This window comes from Amblyraja radiata, chromosome 5, assembly GCF_010909765.2.
Source record: "Amblyraja radiata isolate CabotCenter1 chromosome 5, sAmbRad1.1.pri, whole genome shotgun sequence".
In the NCBI taxonomy this organism is placed as follows: domain Eukaryota; kingdom Metazoa; phylum Chordata; class Chondrichthyes; order Rajiformes; family Rajidae; genus Amblyraja; species Amblyraja radiata.
In genome coordinates, this window is record NC_045960.1 from 108,913,085 (window position 1) to 108,933,365 (window position 20,281).

The following is a 20,281-nucleotide window of genomic DNA, read 5'->3' on the forward strand; positions in this document are numbered from 1 at the left end:
TAACTAATCTCTTTCTTTTCACATATCTATAAAAACTTTTGCAGTCAGTTTTTATGTTCCCTGCCAGTTTTCTTTCATAATCTATTTTTCCTTTCCTAATTAAGCCCTTTGTCCTCCTCTGCTGGTCTCTGAATTTCTCCCAGTCCTCCGGTATGCTGCTTTTTCTGGCTAATTTGTACGCATCATCCTTCGCTTTGATACTATCCCTGATTTCCCTTGTTATCCACGGATGCACTACCTTCCCTGATTTATTCTTTTGCCAAACTGGGATGAACAATTTTTGTAGTTCATCCATGCAGTCTTTAAATGTCTTCCATTGCATATCCACCGTCAACCCTTTTAGAATTAATTGCCAGTCAATCTTGGCCAATTCACGTCTCATACCCTCAAAGTTACCTTTCTTTAAGTTCAGAACCATTGTTTCTGAATTAAAAATGTCACTCTCCATCGTAATGAAGAACTCAACCATATTATGGTCACTCTTGCCCAAGGGGGCACGTACAACAAGACTGCTAACTAACCCTTCCTCATTACTCAATACCCAGTCTAAAATAGCCTGCTCTCTCGTTGGTTCCTCTACATGTTGATTTAGATAACTATCCCGCATACAGCATCCCAGCCAATTTGATTCACCCAATCTATATGTAGATTGAAGTCACCCATTATAACGGTTTTGCCTTTGTCGCACGCATTTCTAATTTCCTGTTTGATACCATCTCCAACTTCACTACTACTGTTAGGTGGCCTGTACACAACACTCACCAGCGTTTTCTGCCCCTTAGTGCTTCGCAGCTCTACCCATACCGATTCCACATCCTGCAAACTAATGTCCTTCCTTTCCATTGCGTTAATCTCCTCTCTAATCAGCAACGCTACCCCACCTCCTTTCCCTTTCTCTCTATCCCTCCTGAATATTGAATATCCCTGGATGTTCAGCTCCCAGCCTTGGTCACCCTGGAGCCATGTCTCCGTGATCCCAACTATATCATAGTCATTAATAGCTATCTGCACATTCAACTCATCCACCTTATTACGAATGCTCCTTGCATTGAGACACAAAGCCTTCAGGCTTGTTTTTACAACACTCTTACCCCTTATACAATTTTGTTGAAAAGTGGCCCTTTTTGATTTTTGCCCTGGATTTTCCGGCCTGCCACTTTTACTTTTCACCTTGCTACCTATTGCTTCTACCCTCATTTTACACCCCTCTGTCTCTACGCTCACACATTTAAGAAACCCTTTCCCTTTAACTCCATCCTCCACTAGTCCATTCGGCACCCCACCCCCCTTATTCAGTTTAAAACCACCCGTGTAGCAGTGGCAAACCTGCCTGCCAGAATGCTGGTCCCACACCTGTTAAGATGCGATCCGTCCCTTTTGTACAGTTCCCCCTTACCCCAAAACAGATCCCAGTGATCTAAGAATCTAAATCCCTGCCCCGTGCACCAGTTCCTCAGCCACACGTTCAGGTCCCGTATCTCCCTGTTTCTGCTCTCGCCAGCACGAGGAACTGGAAGCAAACCGGAGATAACAACCCTGGAGGTCCTGCTTTTCAGCATTTTTCCGAGCTCTCTAAAGTCACGCTGCAGAATATTCATCCCCTATCATCTCCCCACATCACTTCTTGTTTGCGTCTTTGTTGACTTCTGGAATCGGAATCAGGTAAAGTCAAATCAAAATTAACGTACGCAATTAAATGAATCCTAAAAACATATCAGAGGCACAAGGGGAAGCCTCCATTGTGTCCGGAAACATGGCCGACGGGCAGGACTTCAGTTCAGAATGAAGCGCAGGGGACTTCGGCCCCCTCTCCCTACTACCCTACTGGCCAACGTACAGTCCCTTGAAAATAAAGTGGAGGACTTAAGGGCAAGACTGCTTTATCAAAGGGAGCTGAGGGAATGCTCTGTGTTCTTTCACAGAGACATGGCTCACCCCCAGTTCCACAGACTCGGCGGTCCAGCCTGAAGGGTTCTCCATCCACCGTATGGACCCTACCCTGGCATCTGGGAAAGGAAGAGGAGGGGGCGTCTGCCTCATGGTCAACTCTGCGTGGTGCTCAGACGTGGCAGTCCTGTCCAGCTCCTGCTCTCCACACCTGGAATATCTGGCGGTGAAGTGCCGTCCCTTCTACCTTCCAAAGGTATTCACCTCCATCATCCTGACCCCGGTCAACATCCCACCCCAGGCAGACGTCTGTCTGACACTGGAGGAGCTGCACGCCGTGGTCAACAAACACCAGACATCTTACCCCGAGGCATTTACCACCATTGCTGGGGACTTCAATGAGGCAAACCTAAAGAAATCACTCCCTAACTTTCCACCAACATGTCTCCTGCCGCACCAGAGGACCTAACACCCTCGACCACTGCTACACCACCATCAAGAATGCCTATTGCTCTATCCCTCGCCTTCATTTTAGTAAATCCGACCACACCGCGGTGCTGCTTCTTCCTGCCTACAGGCAGCATTTAAAGAGCGCACCCCCAGAGGTGAGGACAGTACAGAGCTGGTCGGGGAGGCAGAGGAACAACTCCAGGACTGTTTGGAGTCTGTAGACTGGGCAATGTTCAAGGACTCGGCAACGGACTTGAACGAATATGCCACAGTCATTACAGACTTCATTAAGAAATGTGTGGAGGACTGCATCCCCATCAAAACCTTCCGAGTGTTTCCCAATCAGAAACCTTGGATGAACTTTGAGATCCGCACTCTTCTGATGACCAGACACCGGGCATTCATGTCAGATGATACAGTGGTCTACAAGAAGTCCAAAAGGGACTTCTGCTCCAAGCTGGAGGATGAGTAGATGTACGGCAGCTGTGGCGGGTCTGAATGCAATCACCTCCTACAAGGCGAAATCAGGAGGCAGCTCGAATGTCGGCGAAACATCACTCCCTGATGAGCTCAATGCGTTTTACGCACGCTTTGATAGGGAGAATACTGATGTGCCTGCCCGAGCCCCCATTCATTGTGATGATATTTCAGTCTCAGTCACAGAGGCCAACGTTAGGAAATCCTTCAGAGGGGTAAACCCTCGAAAAGCGCCTGGACCTGATGGTATACCTGGTCATGTTCTAAAAACCTGTGCAGACCAACTGGCTGGAGTTTTTAAGGACATTTTCAACCTTTCACTACTGAGGTCTGAGGTTCCCACCTGCTTCAAAAGGGCATCAATTATACCAGTGCCCAAGAAGAGTAAGGTGACGTGCCTCAATGACTATCGACCTGTGGCACTAACGCCTGTGGTAATGAAGTGCTTCAAGAGGTTGATCATGGCGCAAATCAACTCCTACCTCGACAAAAACCTGGACCAACTGCAGTTCGCTTACTGCCACAACAGATCAACGGTGGATGCAATCTCGCTGGCCCTCCACTCCGCTCTGGACCACTTGGACAACAAAAACTCATATGTCAGGCTGTTATTCATTGATTACAGCTCGGCATTTAATACTATCATCCCCTCCAAGCTGGTTACCAAACTCGCAGAACTGGGTCTCTGCGCATCCCTCTGCAATTGGATCCTCGACTTCCTCATCCACAGACCACAGTCTGTTCGTATTGGTGGAAATGTGTCAGCCTCAATAACAATCAGCACGGGAGCACCTCAAGGCTGTGTGCTCAGCCCCCTGCTGTACTCACTCTATACTCATGTCTGCGTAGCCAGTCATAGTGCGAACTCCATCATCAAGTTCGCTGACGACACCACTGTTGTGGGACGTATCACTGATGGGGATGAGTCCGAGTATAGAAGAGAGATCGAGCAACTGTCCATATGGTGCCAGCACAATAACCTGGCCCTCAACACCAGCAAAACCAAGGAACTGATTGTGGACTTTGGAAGGAGTAGGATGGGGACCCACAGCCCCATTTATTCCTGGGCGTGCACATCTCTGAAGATCTTTCCTGGTCCGAGAACACTGATGCAATTATAAAGAAAGCACATCAGCGCCTCTACTTCCTGAGAAGATTACGGAGAGTCGGTTTGTCAAGGAGGACTCTCTCTAACTTCTACAGGTGCACAGTAGAGAGCATGCTGACTGGTTGCATCGTGGCTTGGTTCGGCAACTTGAGTGCCCTGGAGAGGAAGAGACTACAAAAAGTAGTAAACACTGCCCAGTCCATCATCGGCTCTGACCTTCCTTCCATCGAGGGGATTTATCGAAGTCGCTGCCACAAAAAGGCTGGCAGTATCATCAAAGACCCACACCATCCTGGCCACACACTCATCTCCCTGCTACCTTCAGGTAGAAGGTACAGGAGCCTTGTACCTGAAGGTAGCGTGAAGACTGCAACGACCAGGTTCAGGAATAGCTACTTCCCCACAGCCATCAGGCTATTAAACCTGGCTTGGACAAAACTCTGAACATTAATAACCCATTATCTGTTATTTGCACTTTATCAGTTTATTTATTCATGTGTTTTGTAGTCAATGCCTACTATGTTCTGTTGTGCTGAAGCAAAGCATGAATTTCATTGTCCTATCAGGGACACATGACAATAAACTCACTTGAACTTGAACTTGAACTTGAACTCCATCTACACCTCACGCTGCCTCGGCAAGACCAGCAGGATAATCAAGGACCAGTCTCACCCCAGTCACTCCCTCTTCTCCCCTAACCCATCGGGCAAAAGGTATAGAAGTGTGAAAATGCTCACCTCCAAATTCAAGGCCAGTTTCTTCCCTGAACTGGGTGACAGAAACCCAAAGATACAGAGTGAACCACTGAGTTACTCCAACACTTTGTATCTTATTTTGTAGAGCAACGTCAGTAGTTGGGGCAGCACAGTGGAGTTGCTGCCTTACAGTGCCAGAGACCTGGGTTTGATCCTGACTACGACGAGATCTGTCTGTACCTGCATGGGTTTTCTCTGAGATCTTCAGCTTCCTCCCATAGCGCAAAGACGTCCAGGTTTGTAGGTTAATTGCCTTGGTATAAATGTAAATTGTCCAAGTGTCTGTGATGAGGAATCGTGAACCAGAAGGGGAAAAGATTTAATAGGAATCTGAGAGGTACCTTTTTCACACAAAGGGTGATGGGTGTATGCAACAAGCTGCCAGTGGAGGTAGTTGAGGCTGGACTATCCCAGTGTTTACCTTCTGAACCTTCTGAATTTTGTAGTCGGCAGGGCAGTAGTTCAAGTTCAAGTTCAAGTGAGTTTATTGTCATGTGTCCCTGTATAGGACAATGAAATTCTTGCTGTGCTTAAGCACACAGAAAATAGTAGGCATTTACTACAAAACAGATAAATGTGTCCATATACCATGATATAAATATATGCACACATGAATAAATAAACTGGTAAAGTGCAAATAGCAGAAAGTGGTTATTAATAATCAGAGTTTTGTCCGAGCCAGGTTTAATAGCCTGATGGCTGTGGGGAAGTAGCTATTCCTGAACCTGGTTGTTGCAGTCTTCAGGCTCCTGTACCTTCTACCTGAAGGTAGCAGGGAGATGAGAGTGTGGCCAGGATGGTGTGGGTCTTTGATGATACTGCCAGCCTTTTTGAGGCAGCGACTGCGATAAATCCTCTCGATGGAAGGAAGGTCAGAGCCGATGATGGACTGGGCAGTGTTTACTACTTTTTGTAGTCTTTTCCTCTCCAGGGCGCTCAAATTGCCGAACCAAGCCACGATGCAACCGGTCAGTATGCTCTCGACTGTGCACCTGTAGAAGTTAGAGAGAGTCTTCCTTGACAATCCGACTCTCCGTAATCTTCTCAGGAAGTAGAGGCGCTGATGAGCTTTTTTAATAATTGCGTTAGTGTTCTCGGACCAGGAAAGATCTTCAGAGATGTGCACGCCCAGGAATTTGAAGTTCTTGACCCTTTTAACCATCAACCCGTTGATATAAATGGGGCTGTGGGTCCCCCTCCTACTCCTTCCAAAGTCCACAATCAGTTCCTTGGTTTTGCTGGTGTTGAGGGCCAGGTTATTGCGCTGGCACCATATGGACAGTTGCTCGATCTCTCTTCTATATTCTGACTCATCTCCATCAGTGATATGCCCCACAATAGTGGTGTCGTCAGCGAACTTGATGATGGAGTTCGCACTGTGGTTCGCTACGCAGTCATGGGTATAGAGTGAGTACAGCAGAGGGCTGAGCACGCAGCCTTGAGGTGCTCCCGTGCTGATTGTTATCGAGGCTGACACATTTCCACCAATACGAACAGACTGTGGTCTGTGGATGAGGAAGTCGAGGATCCAGTTGCAGAGGGATGCGCAGAGACCCAGTTCTGCGAGTTTGGTAACCAGTTTGGAGGGGATGATTGTGTTAAATGCCGAGCTGTAATCAATGAATAACAGCCTGACATATGAGTTTTTGTTGTCCAAGTGGTCCAGAGCGGAGTGGAGGGCCAGCGAGATCGCATCCACCGTTGATCTGTTGTGGCGGCATGCGAACTGCAGTGGGTCCAGGTTTTTGTCGAGGTAGGAGTTGATTTGCTCCATGATCAACCTCTCATGCACTTCATCACCACCGGCGTTAGTGCCACTGGTCGATAGTCATTGAGGCACGTCACCTTACTCTTCTTGGGCACCGGTATAATTGATGCCCTTTTAAAGCAGGTGGGGACCTCAGACCTCAGAAGTGAGAGGTTGAAAATGTCCGTAAAAACTCCCGCCAGTTGGTCCGCACAGGTTTTTAGAACACGACCGGGTATACCATCAGGACCAGGTGCTTTTCAGGGATTCACCCCTCTGAAGGATTTCCTGACATCAGCCTCTGTGACTGAGACTGAAATGCCATCACAGCGAATGGGGGATCGGGAAGGCACATCAGTATTCTCCCTGTCAAAGCGTGTGTAAAACACATTGTACTCTGCATATCGCCAACTTGGACAATTTTACATTTTTATCAAGCCAATTAATCTAGCCAATTAACCTACAAACCTGTACGTCTTTGGAGTGTGGGAGGAAACCAAAGATCTCGGAGAAAACCCACGCAGGTCACGGAGAGAACGTACAAACTCCATGCAGACAGCAGCTGTAGTCGGGATCGAACCCGGGTCTCTGGCGCTGCATTTTGCTGTAAGGCAACAACTCTACCGCTGTGCCACCGTGACTGTTTAAGAAACAGATCATAAGTGATAGGAGCAGTATTAGGCTATTCGGCCCGTCAAGTCTCCTCCGTCATTCAATCATGACTGATCTATCTCTCGTTCCTGTGCCCATTCTCCTGCCTTCTCCCCCATAACCTTTACTAATCAAGTATCAATTTATCTCTGCCTTACAAATATCAATTGACGGCCTACACAGCTTTCTTTGGCAAATTCCACAGATTCACCACCCTCTGACTAAAGAAGTTCATCCTCATCTCCTTCCTAAAGGAACGTCCTTTAACTCTGAGGCTATGACCTCTAGTCCTAGACTCTCACTAGTGGAAACATCCTCACCACATCCACTATAACCAAGCCGGTAAGTTTCAATGCGGTCTCCCCTCATCCTTCTAAACTACAGTGAGTATAGGCCCAGTGCCGTGAAACTCTCATCAAAGATAACCCACTCATTCCTGGCTTCATTCTTGTAAACCATGAAGAGGGGAATGTTGTATTCACCTCTCCATGCTATATTCTGATATGTTTCTTCTTGTCGCACTGGTTTCAACATTAGTAGGACACAATCTCCTGTTAGTTCTATTGTCTCAATCGATGTTCTGAATACATTTGGTGATATTCGTTACATTCACATCAAGGAAGCAACACAATATATAAAACACCATCACAGTTGGAGAGTCACCTGTCCATAACCCATAACTAACAAAGACATAAAATGCAAGAGTAATTCACCAGGTACGAAGCATCTCTGGAAAACATGGATAGATGACGTTTCGGGTCTGGACCCATGACTTTTGGATTCCCCAATGGCAACTATATTTCTACTCCTTACTGTTACCCCAAGGTGTCTTAGATCTAGAAACAAGGAACTGCAGATACTGATTTACAAAAGAAGGCACATATTGCTGAAATAACTCAGCAGGACTGGCAGCATCTCAGGAGAACATGGATAGTCGACTGGAAGGGTCAAGACCCTTCTTCCCATGCAGAAGGATCACAAACTGAAACGTCGCCTATCCATGATCTCCTGAGATGCTGCCTGTCCTGCTGACTACTCCGGCACTTTGTGTCTTCTTGTGTCATAGATCTGTTCCCTTCCCTAGGTTAGCTGTCTTTTTCACTCGAGCAGTAGAACCTATGTGGAGAGAATGGCACACTCAAAGGATTTCTCCCTTGCCACGTAGCCACCAACATCCGATCTGCCTGAATTCCTTGCAGCTGTTGGTTAGACCACCACATGGAACCTGTGCTTCAGGAAATTCTCAGCTTCACTTATGGTTTGCAGAAACTTCACAATCAGCAACCCTGACCTAAGTTGAGTTGAGACACAAAATGCTGGATTAACTCAGCGGGACAGGCAGCATCTCTGGATAGAAGGAATGGGTGACGTTTCAGGTCGAGATCCTTCATCAGACTCGCACCGAAACGTCATCCATTCCCTCTATCCAGAGATGCTGCCTGTCCTGCTGAGTTACTCCAGCGTTTTGTGCCTATCTTTACTTTAAACTAGCATCTGCAGTTCTTTCCTACAATACTAAGTTGAGTTTAGTTTAGTTTATTGTCACGTGTACCGAGGTTCATTGAAAAGCTTTTTGTTGTGTGCTATCCAGTCAGTGGAAAGACTACACGATTACAATTTTGCCCTCAGTGTACAAATACAGGGTAAAATAAATAGCGTTTAGTGTATGTTAAAGTCCAGTAAAGTCCATTAAAGATGTTCCGAGGGTCTCCATTGTGGTAGATGGTAGCTCAGGATCACTCTCTAGTTTTTGATAGGATGGTTTAATTGCCTGATAACAGCTGGGAAGAAACTGCCCCTGAATCTGTAGGTGTGTGTTTTCACACTCTGTACCTCTGTACGACGCATCTGTAGAAGTTGTTGAGAGTTGCTGGGGACATGCCGAACTTCATAAGCCTTCTAAGTTTAAGCCACTTCCATGCACACATAGTTATCCAGAAGCATCCTGAAATGGCATTGGGAATGCAGGCAATGGGTCTCAGCTGCTGGATCATTTCTCTTGGACATGCGGACTCACCAGTAATGTCTACGCCAAGTTTCCTTAGCTCGAGTTGAGTGCAACTAAATTTCCAAGATCTAAAAGTTGGGCATTTTACATTCAGAAAGAAAATAAAAGTCGGGGCAAAGAAATCATATAAAGACGCTTTTGGCAGTCCTATGAGATAACTTGAAGAACAGCAAGCAAGGTGCTTTACTGGTTATTTATCTCCCATGTAAAATTAATGCAATAAGTATTTAGAAATTATTTAGTCTTGAATCACAACTGATTGCAAGATGTTAGGTGTAAAATTGGCTGCTTTGCTTCCATAAATTCATGGCCACAGTTTAAGAATAAGGGGTAAGCCATTTAGAACGGAGATGAGGAAACACTTTTTCACACAGAGAGTTGTGAGTCTGTGGAATTCTCTGCCTCAGAGGGCAGTGGAGGCCGGTTCTCTGATGCTTTCAAGAGAGAGCTAGACAGAGCTCTTAAAGATATCGGAGTCAAGGCATATGGGGAGAAGGCAGGAATGGGGTACTGATTGTGGATGATCAGCCATGATCACATTGAATGGCGGTGCTGGCTGGAGGGGCCGAATGGCCTACTCCTGCACCTATTGTCTATTGTCTATATGCACCTGAATGTTCACAGTACAAGAATCAAGACTGTTTAAATTCAACTAACAAAGGGGTTTCAAAGTAAACATCTAAAGCCTCACTATACCATTCATCCTTGCTTCCAGGTTACTTTGACCAGACAATAAAGGCTAACCAGCTCTACTGAAGGCTCCCATCTCAAAAACTAAACCCAGACTTGCCATCATTATTCATCTTTACAGCAAATGAAAGCTTCAAAAGTAAACTTTGATCTCTTCAAACCAGTTTCATTATGTTTAAAAACTAAAACTGAGTATCTTTAAAAATAATCTAAAAACATTTATTTCTGGGCAACATAACATTTTGTTCTGTGGCAATACATGTGGAGTCATAGAGTCACACAGTACGGAATCAGGCCCTTCGGCCCACCAAGTCCGCGTCGACCAGTGATCCCCGCACAGTATGGAACAGCATCTCTCTTCCCGTCAGAACTGCCCCCTCCATCGACCCTTTTAAGTCTAGACTTAAAACTTATTTCTACTCTAAAGCCTTTCTTGAGGTCCTCTGAGGGAGCACTGTGTGTATGTATCTATGTATATATTGTTGATCTATGTACCACTGTTTGTAGCATGTTAGTACCTGCACTAATGTAAAGCACTTTGGTCAACGAGAGTTGTTTTTAAATGTGCTATAGAAATAAAATTGACTTGACTTGACTAACACTATCCTGCACCCACACTAGGGACAATTTACAATTTTAATGATGCCAATTAACCTACAAACCTGTTTAAGAAAGAACTGCAGATGCTGGAAAAATCAAAGGTGGACAAAAATGAAGAAGGGTCTCGAATCGAAACGTCACCTATTCCTCCGCTCCATAGATGCTGCCTCACCCGCTAAGTTTCTCCAGCATTTTTGTCAACCTACAAACCTGTATATCTTTGGCGTGAGGGAGGAAATTATGTTACAATACTTAACTTCAGCGGCGCTGCAATTCTGCCACTGGCCGTGTGCGTGATTTTGGCGCGTTTGGGGGGGGTTTTCACTACCTGGTCCTGGATTATATATTGTTGGAGTGCATGTTTAGGCTGAAGAATCGTTCCGACGGCCGTTCTGTGAGGTTTTTTTTTTAATTCGCCCGACAAGATAATCGCTGGAGTGATTTTAAAATCAGCTTCTGAAGCCGTCAACGCCGACAACGGGGACGGATTTTACGTAGGGGACAGGTAAAAGAAAGTAGTTTCTTTTTATGTATAAAAGTGTTTCTTAAGATGCATTTAATTCACATTTTAAGTAGCGAAACGGTGATTTTTTCCCCCGAACGAACCGGCAGTGTTTTTGCTGCCGATACGGGTTTAAATCACCGCAACCTCAACATTCCAATTGATCGCGTTCCAGAAAATCCCACTCACAAGCTGATTTAAATGGCCATTAATTTACAGGTATTAAACATTAAATTCCTTCCATTTGTCCTATAAACCCATGACAATGAGATTTAAAAATTATGTTATATTCTGAATTCTTGTGTGAATGTTACTTGGACACTTAGGCTATTTAAAAATATTAATCTATTCTTAAGAAATGGATAGATGTTTAGATCTAGTAATTGAATTTTGTAATTAGCTACAATTAGGTAACTAACTAATTATATGCTTTAATTTCAAGTCATCTAAGTAAGATTGTTTCATATTTGTTTCAGAATGCTTCAATCTACAATAACTGAACATTTCTTTCCGTTCTCTTAATTTTTATGAAAGTTATGGGCTTTTGACTGTTCTCGATCACAGCTTTTGTGTTAATTCAATGAAAAAGCAATAGGGAACAAGATGCTAATTTCCGAGTATGAAAATGGCCATAACTTTTTTAATACTGAAGATATGAAAGTGAATTAGGTGTCAAATTAAACTTATTTTTATGCTTTAGTAGACCAAGTGCAGACCCGTTGGGTCTGTTCCCCCAACGTGCAGTTGTGGGGGGGGAGGCGGCATGCAGCGTCACACACACTAACTCTCCCCCCCCCCCCCCCCGCACTCACGCTAATTACCCCCCTTGATATTATATTAATATTATTAATTTGCTCCTTTTACCCCATAACCACCCTTACTGATGCATAGCCCCCAACTTGCAGTCACATCTAGAGAGGGGGGGAGGGGGGGGGTAGAGAGTGAGGGCAGAGAGAGAAGGGGCAGAGACACAGAGAGAGGGGCAAAGGGAGACGGGGTGGCGAGGAGGAGAAGAGGGAGGGTGGGTGAGAGGGGAAAGGTGGGGGTGGAGGGGAGGAGAGAGAGAGGGTGAGAGTGAGGGGGAGAGAGGGGGGGAGGTGAGGGGAGGGGGGGAGAGGGGAGAGGTGAGGGGAGGGGAGGGGGAGAGGTGGGGAGCAGGGAGGGTGGAGGGAAGGGGGTAGGGGTGTGTGGAGGGGAGGGGGGTTTAGGGGAGGGATGGTGGGGGAGGGGATGGAGGGGAGGAGTGGGAGAAAAAGAGGGGAGAAAGAGAGAGGGGAGAGAGGAGAGGGAGGGAGGAGAGGGGGGGGAGGAGAGGGGGAGGAGAGGGGGGAGAGGAGAGGGGGTTGAGGACGGGGGGGAGGAGACAGGGGAAGAGGAGAGGGGGGGAAGAGGAGAGGGGGGAGAGGAGAGTGGGGGAGAGGAGAGGGGGGGAGAGAGGAAAGGGGGGAGTGAGGGGGTGTGCTGAGAGGGGGTGAGGTGAGGGGAGGGGGAGAGTTGGGGAGCAGGGAGGGGAGGGGGGTGGAGGGAAGGGGGTAGGGGTGTGTGGAGGGGAGGGGCGTTTAGGGGAGGGACGGTGGGGGAGGGGATGGAGGGGAGGAGGGGGAGAAAAAGAGGGGAGAGAGAGGGGGGAGTGGAGAGGAGAGGAGGGGGGGGGAGAGGAGAGGAGGGGGGGGGGAGAGGAGATGGGGGAGAGGAGAGGGGGGGGAGAGAGAGTGCCTTTTTATTTCAACCCAAACCCCCCAAACAACCATTTGCAGGCAGTGCTTTTTTACTTTAACCATATTTTCATTTTCAAACCACATTAATAATAATAATAATGGATGGGATTTATATAGCGCCTTTCTAATACTCAAGGCGCTTTACATCGCATTATTCATTCACTCCTCAGTTACACTCGGTGGTGGTAAGCTACTTCTGTAGCCACAGTTGATGGTACTTAATAATAATAATAATAATAACTTTATTTATAGAGCACTTTAAAAACAACCACTGTTGCAACAAAGTGCTGTAAATGACTAATCATGAACAAAAAATTATTACAAGACAATAAAAACATTAAAAAAGAGAGTAAAAACAATAAAAAACATTAAAAACACTAAAACAGGAGCAAAGTCTCACGCAGGGTCAAAAGCCAAGGAATAGAAAAGGGTTTTAAGACTGGTTTTGAAGATGGACAGTGAGGGGGCCTGTCTGATGTGCAACGGCAGAGTGTTCCATAATGTCGGAGCAGCAACAGAGAAGGCTCTATCCCCTCTGAGCTTCCGCTTAGACCTCGGTACCTCCAGGAGCAGCTGATCAGCTGACTCACAGTTGTGTGGACATGTGTTCAGTGCTATTCACAGCTCAGAGAAACGTGACCCTCCAGCTTGCAGACTAATTGAGGCACATCACTTCCTGGTTTTATAGTCCATCCCCCTTGCCGCCAGCGGGGGCAGCAGAGAGAATGGGGAATTTTGTAAAATCATTAATATCTCTGTCATTTTTCATCGACTGAAAAAATCCTCGGCACACATGCGGCGAAGGGGGGCTCTGAGCGAGGTGGCCAAAAATGACGGCCGTAGGTGGCGGCGTTCTCTCGGAAATCGCAGCACAGATCGCCAAAACCGGTCAAGAACAGACTTTTAGTAATATAGATATGATGGGATAAATTACAGACTTGATTTTTAAAATCTCAAAATTTTGTAACATTGCTACATAGAATCAGTTGTGAGCAATGGCTGGTGTGGACTCAATGGGCCGAAAGGCCTGCTTCCATGCTGTATCTCTCAACAAAACTTTCACTTTTACCGAAACTTACTGAGTAGTGAAAGGCCCAGATGGGATGAATGTGGAGAGGATGTTTCCACTAGTGGAAGAGTCTAAGACTAGAGGTCATAGCCTCAGAATAAAAGGACGTACCTTTAGAAAGGAGATGAGGAGGTATTTATTTTGTCAGAGGATGGTGAATCTGTGGAATTCATTGCCACAGACGGCTGTCGAGTCCAAGTCATTTGTTTTTAATCAATTTGATTTTAATATTGATAAATGTATTGTGATTTTATGTCCTGTAAGGTGTCCTTGGGTGTCCAGAAAGGCGCCAGCAAATAAAATGCATTATTATTATTATTATTATTATTATTATTATTATTAAGTATTTTTAAGGCGGAGTTTGACACATTCTTGATTAGTGCGGGTGTCAGGGCTGTCAGGGCCAAAGGCAGGAAAATGGGGTTGAGCGGGAAAGATAGATCAGCCATGATTGAATGGCGGAGTAGGCCTGGTGGGCCGAATGGCCTAATTCTGCTCCTTGAACTTATGAACTTATTTTGCTCACTGATTCTCACACAGGATGAGGTCATTTAACGCTAGCCTCTACTACTCTAACCCACTGCGTCCACTGCTGGCTTCCACCACAATAACCCCATAAGCCCAATTATTTCACAGTAGAATTAGATTTTGCAAATAGTGTTAGGTTTACAGGTGGAAAAGAGATTTCAAAGAGTCGGGCAATTGTATCAGATGATAGTAGATCCTCCTCTGGGAAGAGCAGGCAATCTAGCGCTACCACTTTTGTTCTTTCACGCAGTTAGGCTGCACACTGACACAGCTGGTGGAGTTGCTGTCTCTCAGCGCCAGGGACCAGGGTTCAATCCTGACCATGTGTGCTGTCTGCGTAGTGTTTGCATGTGTAGGGGTTTGGTTCCCTTCGCTCCACTTTGGGCCCAACTGCCCGAATGATTCTCTCCCTTGTCGGTGGCCACCACTCCACTCGAGCGGTTCCCAAGAGAGAATACAAAAAAAGGGAGATTCCCCTGGGTTCTAGACCTCGGAATTATGGTGGGATATGATAAAAAAAGGTTGACTTGACCAGAGCGTGCTGATGAGAGAAAACAGAAACCAAGACGGACTCAAAGCAAATTTACAGGCTTTATTAAGCAAAGGAGAAATTGAATCTCACCAACACTGCATAATACGTGACTAGACTTATGCTTTAAATTAAGACTATGGAAAGAAAATTATCGGGTACGTCGTAAAAACTTACTTTACACAATTTTAATTACAAATACACCCCCTTTCCCCTTTCTCTCTCAACCTCTATCCTTTTTTGGGAACTTCACCAGGTCGTCTAGGATACTTACAGCTAGATCGATGCAGGGTCAGGAGCCGTCCAACAGAGCAGAAAAGAGAGCGAGCTCTTGCTTGCCTGTCCCTTTTATACCTGAGTTTCTCCCTTGAAACCTCCCAGGTAGTCCTCTGGACAAAAGGGTCTTTTGATGATTCCCATTTTCGATCTGGCATGAACAATAGGCTTCTGATGATAATGGATTTGCTGACGTCACGATGCCTCAGCCTGATCGTTATCCAACAATACAATACAATACAATACGGTTTTATTCGTCACATTGCACATAAAGTGCAAGTGAAATGAATTTGCCAGCAGCGGTACAATGAGAAAGAACACACAAAAACACAATAAAAATTTAACACAAACATCCACCACAGCATCCATTGCTGTGGTAGAATGCACAAAAATTGGCCAGTCCTCCTCCATTTTCCCCCCGTGGTCGGGACCTCACCCCTCCGCAGTCGCCGCTGCGGGCGTCCAGATGAATGAAAGTCAAGGTAAGTCCAGAATTGGTGCCTCCCCCACCGGAGGCCGCTGCTTCAGATTTGTGTAGGCCGCAGGCCAGCGGTCGGTGATTTAGAGTTTGTGCCGCGGCCAGAAGCACCGCAGACCGCAGGGCCGGCAGTCGAAGTCGAAGCTCCCCTCCAGGGAGCCCCAGCGAGGGACCCCGCTCCCGATGGTAAGTCCATGCCGCGCCCGCGGTAAAAGTTGGCCGCGGGCCGGCAGTCGGAGTGGAAGCTTCTTCCTCTCCCGGGTCCCCAGCGAGGGATCCCAGGCTGCGGACGCCACGCCGGCCGGTGCTCTGCAGTTCGCGGCTTCAGGCTGCCGCGGGTCAGCGAACGGAACGCTCCCCTCCGGCGAGCCCCAGCGAGGGCTTGCCCGCTCCACGCCGAGTCCGCGCTGCGCCCGCAGCTGGAGCCCCGGGCGCATCTCCAGGAAAGGCCGCCCGATCCTCATTGTTAGGCCACGGGGGAGGCGACCTGGAAAAAGTCACCTCTCCGTGGAGGAGGCGACCAAAACGGTTTCCCCCTCAACCCCCCACACCACCCCCCACACAAAACACACAAAGAAACATTAAAAACAGACATTTAAACACACTAAAAAAAATTAAAAGTTGAAAAAAACTGACACGCTGCTGGCCGGGCGCCTGAATGGGCTCCCATTGTCCCGATGGATGGTGATTGTCTTGCTGCTGGGTTATTTACCTCCATCTGCTGGGCTCGGCTCCTTCCTTTGTCTTTCCAAGATAATCTCGTTATCTCCGTCCCAGCCGTTCCTGTTCTCACCATTCGCATAGTCATGTGGCTGCCCAGGCCCACAGACAGGCTTTGAACTTGTGATCCCTTGGGGGGTTTTTCCTTTTGCAGCCAGCATGTCTGTTTTAAAATGTCCAGGTCCTTATCCCCGAGTTCTTCCATAATTTTGGAGGATTTGCCCCAATAACGTAGACATATTCTTCCTGTGACCATGTGGGTTTTCTCCGGGTGCTCCCGTTTCCACCTACATCGCAAAGACCTGTAGGTTTGTAGGTTAATTGGCCTCTGTAAATTTCCTCTAGTGTGTAAGTTCATTCATTCATTCATCATCGATGAAACCATTAGTGACGCAGTGGCGCTGGTTACCGACGGGAACGCTGACGGACGCACCACACATCTCTGTCCTCCAGTTCCTGCGGACTTCTGCCGCTGGAAGTATAGGATTTTGGTGTGCGTGCTTTATCATCATTCCTTACAATGCTATGTACGACAGTGATCACAACTTCTGCTGAAGTGTGGATGGCCGTTGGCTCGCCAGGAGGTCATCTGCCCTTTGACAGGTCTTGTTTTTGGACCTGCTGGGGGCCCACAGCCCCCTCCTCACCTGGCAAACCAGGTAGGGGAGACGGTTTAGTCGCCGACTATCCGACCATGGAGCAGGTAGCACGGGATTACATGGTACCCGTGGCGGTGGGAACTCCCCCGGCCGGGCCTGTGGTGTGTAAGGTGTTTGTGAAAAAGTAAGAGAACTTCCAACTAGTGTGAACGGGTGATCGATTGTCCATGTGGTGGACTTGATGGGCCGTGGGGCCTGTTTTCATGCTGTATCTCTAAACTAAACTAAAACGAAACACGCCTGCAGTTGTCATCTGGAGAACTTCAGGTGATGAGAGTAGATCTCTGAGTATTTTGAACATCTAAACAAAAATAGACAATAGACAATAGGTGCAGGAGTAGGCCATTTGGCCCTTCGAGCCATTCAATGTGATCATGGCTGATCATCCCCAATCAGTACCCCGTTCCTGCCTTCTCCCCATATCCCCAGACTCCGCTATCTTTAAGAGCCCTATCTAGCTCTCTCTTGAAAATATCCAGAGAACCTGCCTCCACCGCCCTCTGAGGCAGAGAATTCCACAGACTCATCACTCTCTGTGAGAAAAAGTGTGTCCTCGTCTCCGTTCTAAATGGCTTACTCCTTATTCTTAAACTGTGGCCCCTGGTTCTGGACTCCCCCAACATCGAGAACATGTTTCCTGCCTCTAGCGTGTCCAAGCCCGTAACAATCTTATATGTTTCAATAGGATACCCTCTCATCCTTCCACAGCCGTCTGTATTGTGTGTGGCAATTAATCCCACTGGGAGAGGCACAAGAAATACACACATCTATTTATCATTTGTCCTGTCATAAAGCAGGTCGAGTGTGTTCCTGCTGGAAACCACAATGTCCTCTCAACCCCAGCACATCTAATTCCCCATGTATAATGTGCTTATTAATTAAGTTTAGTTTAGTTTATTGTCGCGTGTACTGAGGTACAGTGAAAAGCTTTTGTTGCGTGCTAACCAGTCAGCAGAAAGACAATACATGATTACAATCCAGCCATTTACAGTGCATAGAGGTGATACATGATAAGTGAATAACGTTTGGTGCAAGGTAAAGTCCGATCAAAGATAGTCCGGGGGTCACTAATGAGGTAGATGGTAGTTCAGGACCACTCTCTGGTTGTGGTAGGATGATTCAGTTGCTTGATAACAACTGGGACAAACCTGTTATCAGGCAACTGAAATTAAAGACTTGCGGCCAAGAATGACTATCGTGATGCTTGTCCCATCAACCTTCCATCGCAATTCAAACAACTCTTCCAGTTGTCCACCAAATCAAATACGTGTCGATCTCACCACCACCACCCGCGGAACTGGAAGTATCAACACACATGTGGTGAGGCCACGTTTAGGGTATTGTGTTCAGTTTTGGTCACCATGTTATAGGGCAGATGTTGTCAAGCTGAGTAGGGTACAGAGAAGATTTAGTTTAGTTAAGTTTATTGTCACGTGTACCGAGATACAGTGAAAAGCTTTTGTTGCGTGCAAATCCAGTCAGCGGAAAGACAATACATGATTACAATCGAGCCATTCCTAGAGCCTGTACAGATACAGGTTAAAGGGAATAACGTGAATAATGTTTAGTGCGTGATAAAGTCCAGTAAAGTCAAATTAAAGATAGCTTGAGGATCTCCAATGAGATTTAGGACCACTGTGGTGGCCTTGACGAGGCTGCGTGAAAGATGGATTCAATAGAAGGGACGATGGTTTGTGTGTTGGTCTGGGTTGCGTCCACAATTCTCTGCAATTTCCTGCGGTCTGGTATGGAGATCTAGTCCTGTTCAACACCGACCCTGGCAGGCCCTGTATAAAAAGTAAAATTGTCCCACACATCTCCGTTAAACTTTGCCTCCGTCTCCCAATATGGTAGATAGTAGCTCAAGACTGCTCTCTAGTTGTTGATAGGATGGCTCAGTTGCCTGATAACAGCTGGGAAGAAACTGTCCCTGAATCTGGAGGTGTGCGTTTTCACACTTCTGTAACTCTTGCCAGATGGGAGTGGGGAGAAACGAGGATGTTGCCAGGACACGAGAGCTGTAGGGAGAGGTTAACCAGGCTCAGACTTTATTCCTTGGAGGGCAGGAGCTTGAGGGTGATCTTATAGAGATATAAAATCATGAAAGGAATAGATTGGGTAGATGCACAGAGCCTTTTGCCCAGAGGGAAATCGGGAACCAAAGAACACAGGATTAAGGTGAGGGTGAAAGATAGGAACTTGAGGGGTACCTTTTTCACACAAAGGTTGGTGGGTATATGGAACTAGCTGCCAGAGGAAGAAGTTGAGGCCGGTACTATCGCAATGTTTAAGAAACATTTAGATAGGTCCATGGATAGGATAGGTTTTTAGAGGGATATATGGGCCAAATGTTGGCAAGTGGGCCTAGTGTAGATAGGGCATGGCTGCAGCTAAAATCTCTGACCAAAAAGGGAAGTTGAAGACAAATACTGATGACATTGCAATGAGAACAAGGATGTGGCAGAATCTTCATGGGGATCCGTTTTCACAGTGGGGAAAGAAGATTCAATCTCAAAAGTACAAAGAAAACTAAAAACATGATAAAAGAAGAGAATTGTTCAGTTCAGTGGGCTGAACGAAATGGGAAAAGAGAAAATAATAACTTAATTTCCACGCGCAGGTTGATTGCACCCTAGGATATTGAAGCACAATGCAAATTCTCTTCTCATAATTCCCCACAGGGCTCTCGACTTGCAAATTACATCATTACATTGGAAAATTACTAATGTAAACATCTTATATCAGAAACAAGAAACCAGAAAAGCTAACAGTTTAACATGAATCGGGGTCGACCGGGACATTAGCTGAATAGTTTAACTGAACAGAAGATGGCAGAGCTTCTGACTTCTGACCATCTCTCTGACTTGCTCTCCACCACTCTCCCCCTGGACTCAACCCCCATCTCACCTGATGATCTCACAAACCATCTCAACTCCGCCTTGTCTACCTCCCTTAACACTATGGCCCCCCTCAAAACAAGAACCGTAACTTTCAACACATCTTCACCCTGGTACACACCTGCACTTCGTAAACTGAAACAGACTGGTCGCCGACTTGAACGACTCACAATCATCTCTCACAGTCCACCTTGAAGCTTACAAACGCCACCTCACTGACTACAAAGATGCCCTCATTGCTGCAAAATCTCTCCTCCATATTCACCGATCCCTGCCTAAACCACAGAACCCTCTTCTCCACAGTGGGCAACCTCCTCAAGCCTCGAGCCAACACTCTCCCTACCTCTACTCCGGTTCTCTGCAACTCATTCCTCCACTTTTTCGCTGATAAAATCAGCACCATCTATCAATCTTTATCCCCTGTACCCGACTCCCCAGCATCTACTCTACCACCTACCAAGGCCCCTCCTTTCAACATCTCCACTGACCTCCTTACCCCTCCTCCACACTGCTTCCTCTCCCAGTTTGACCT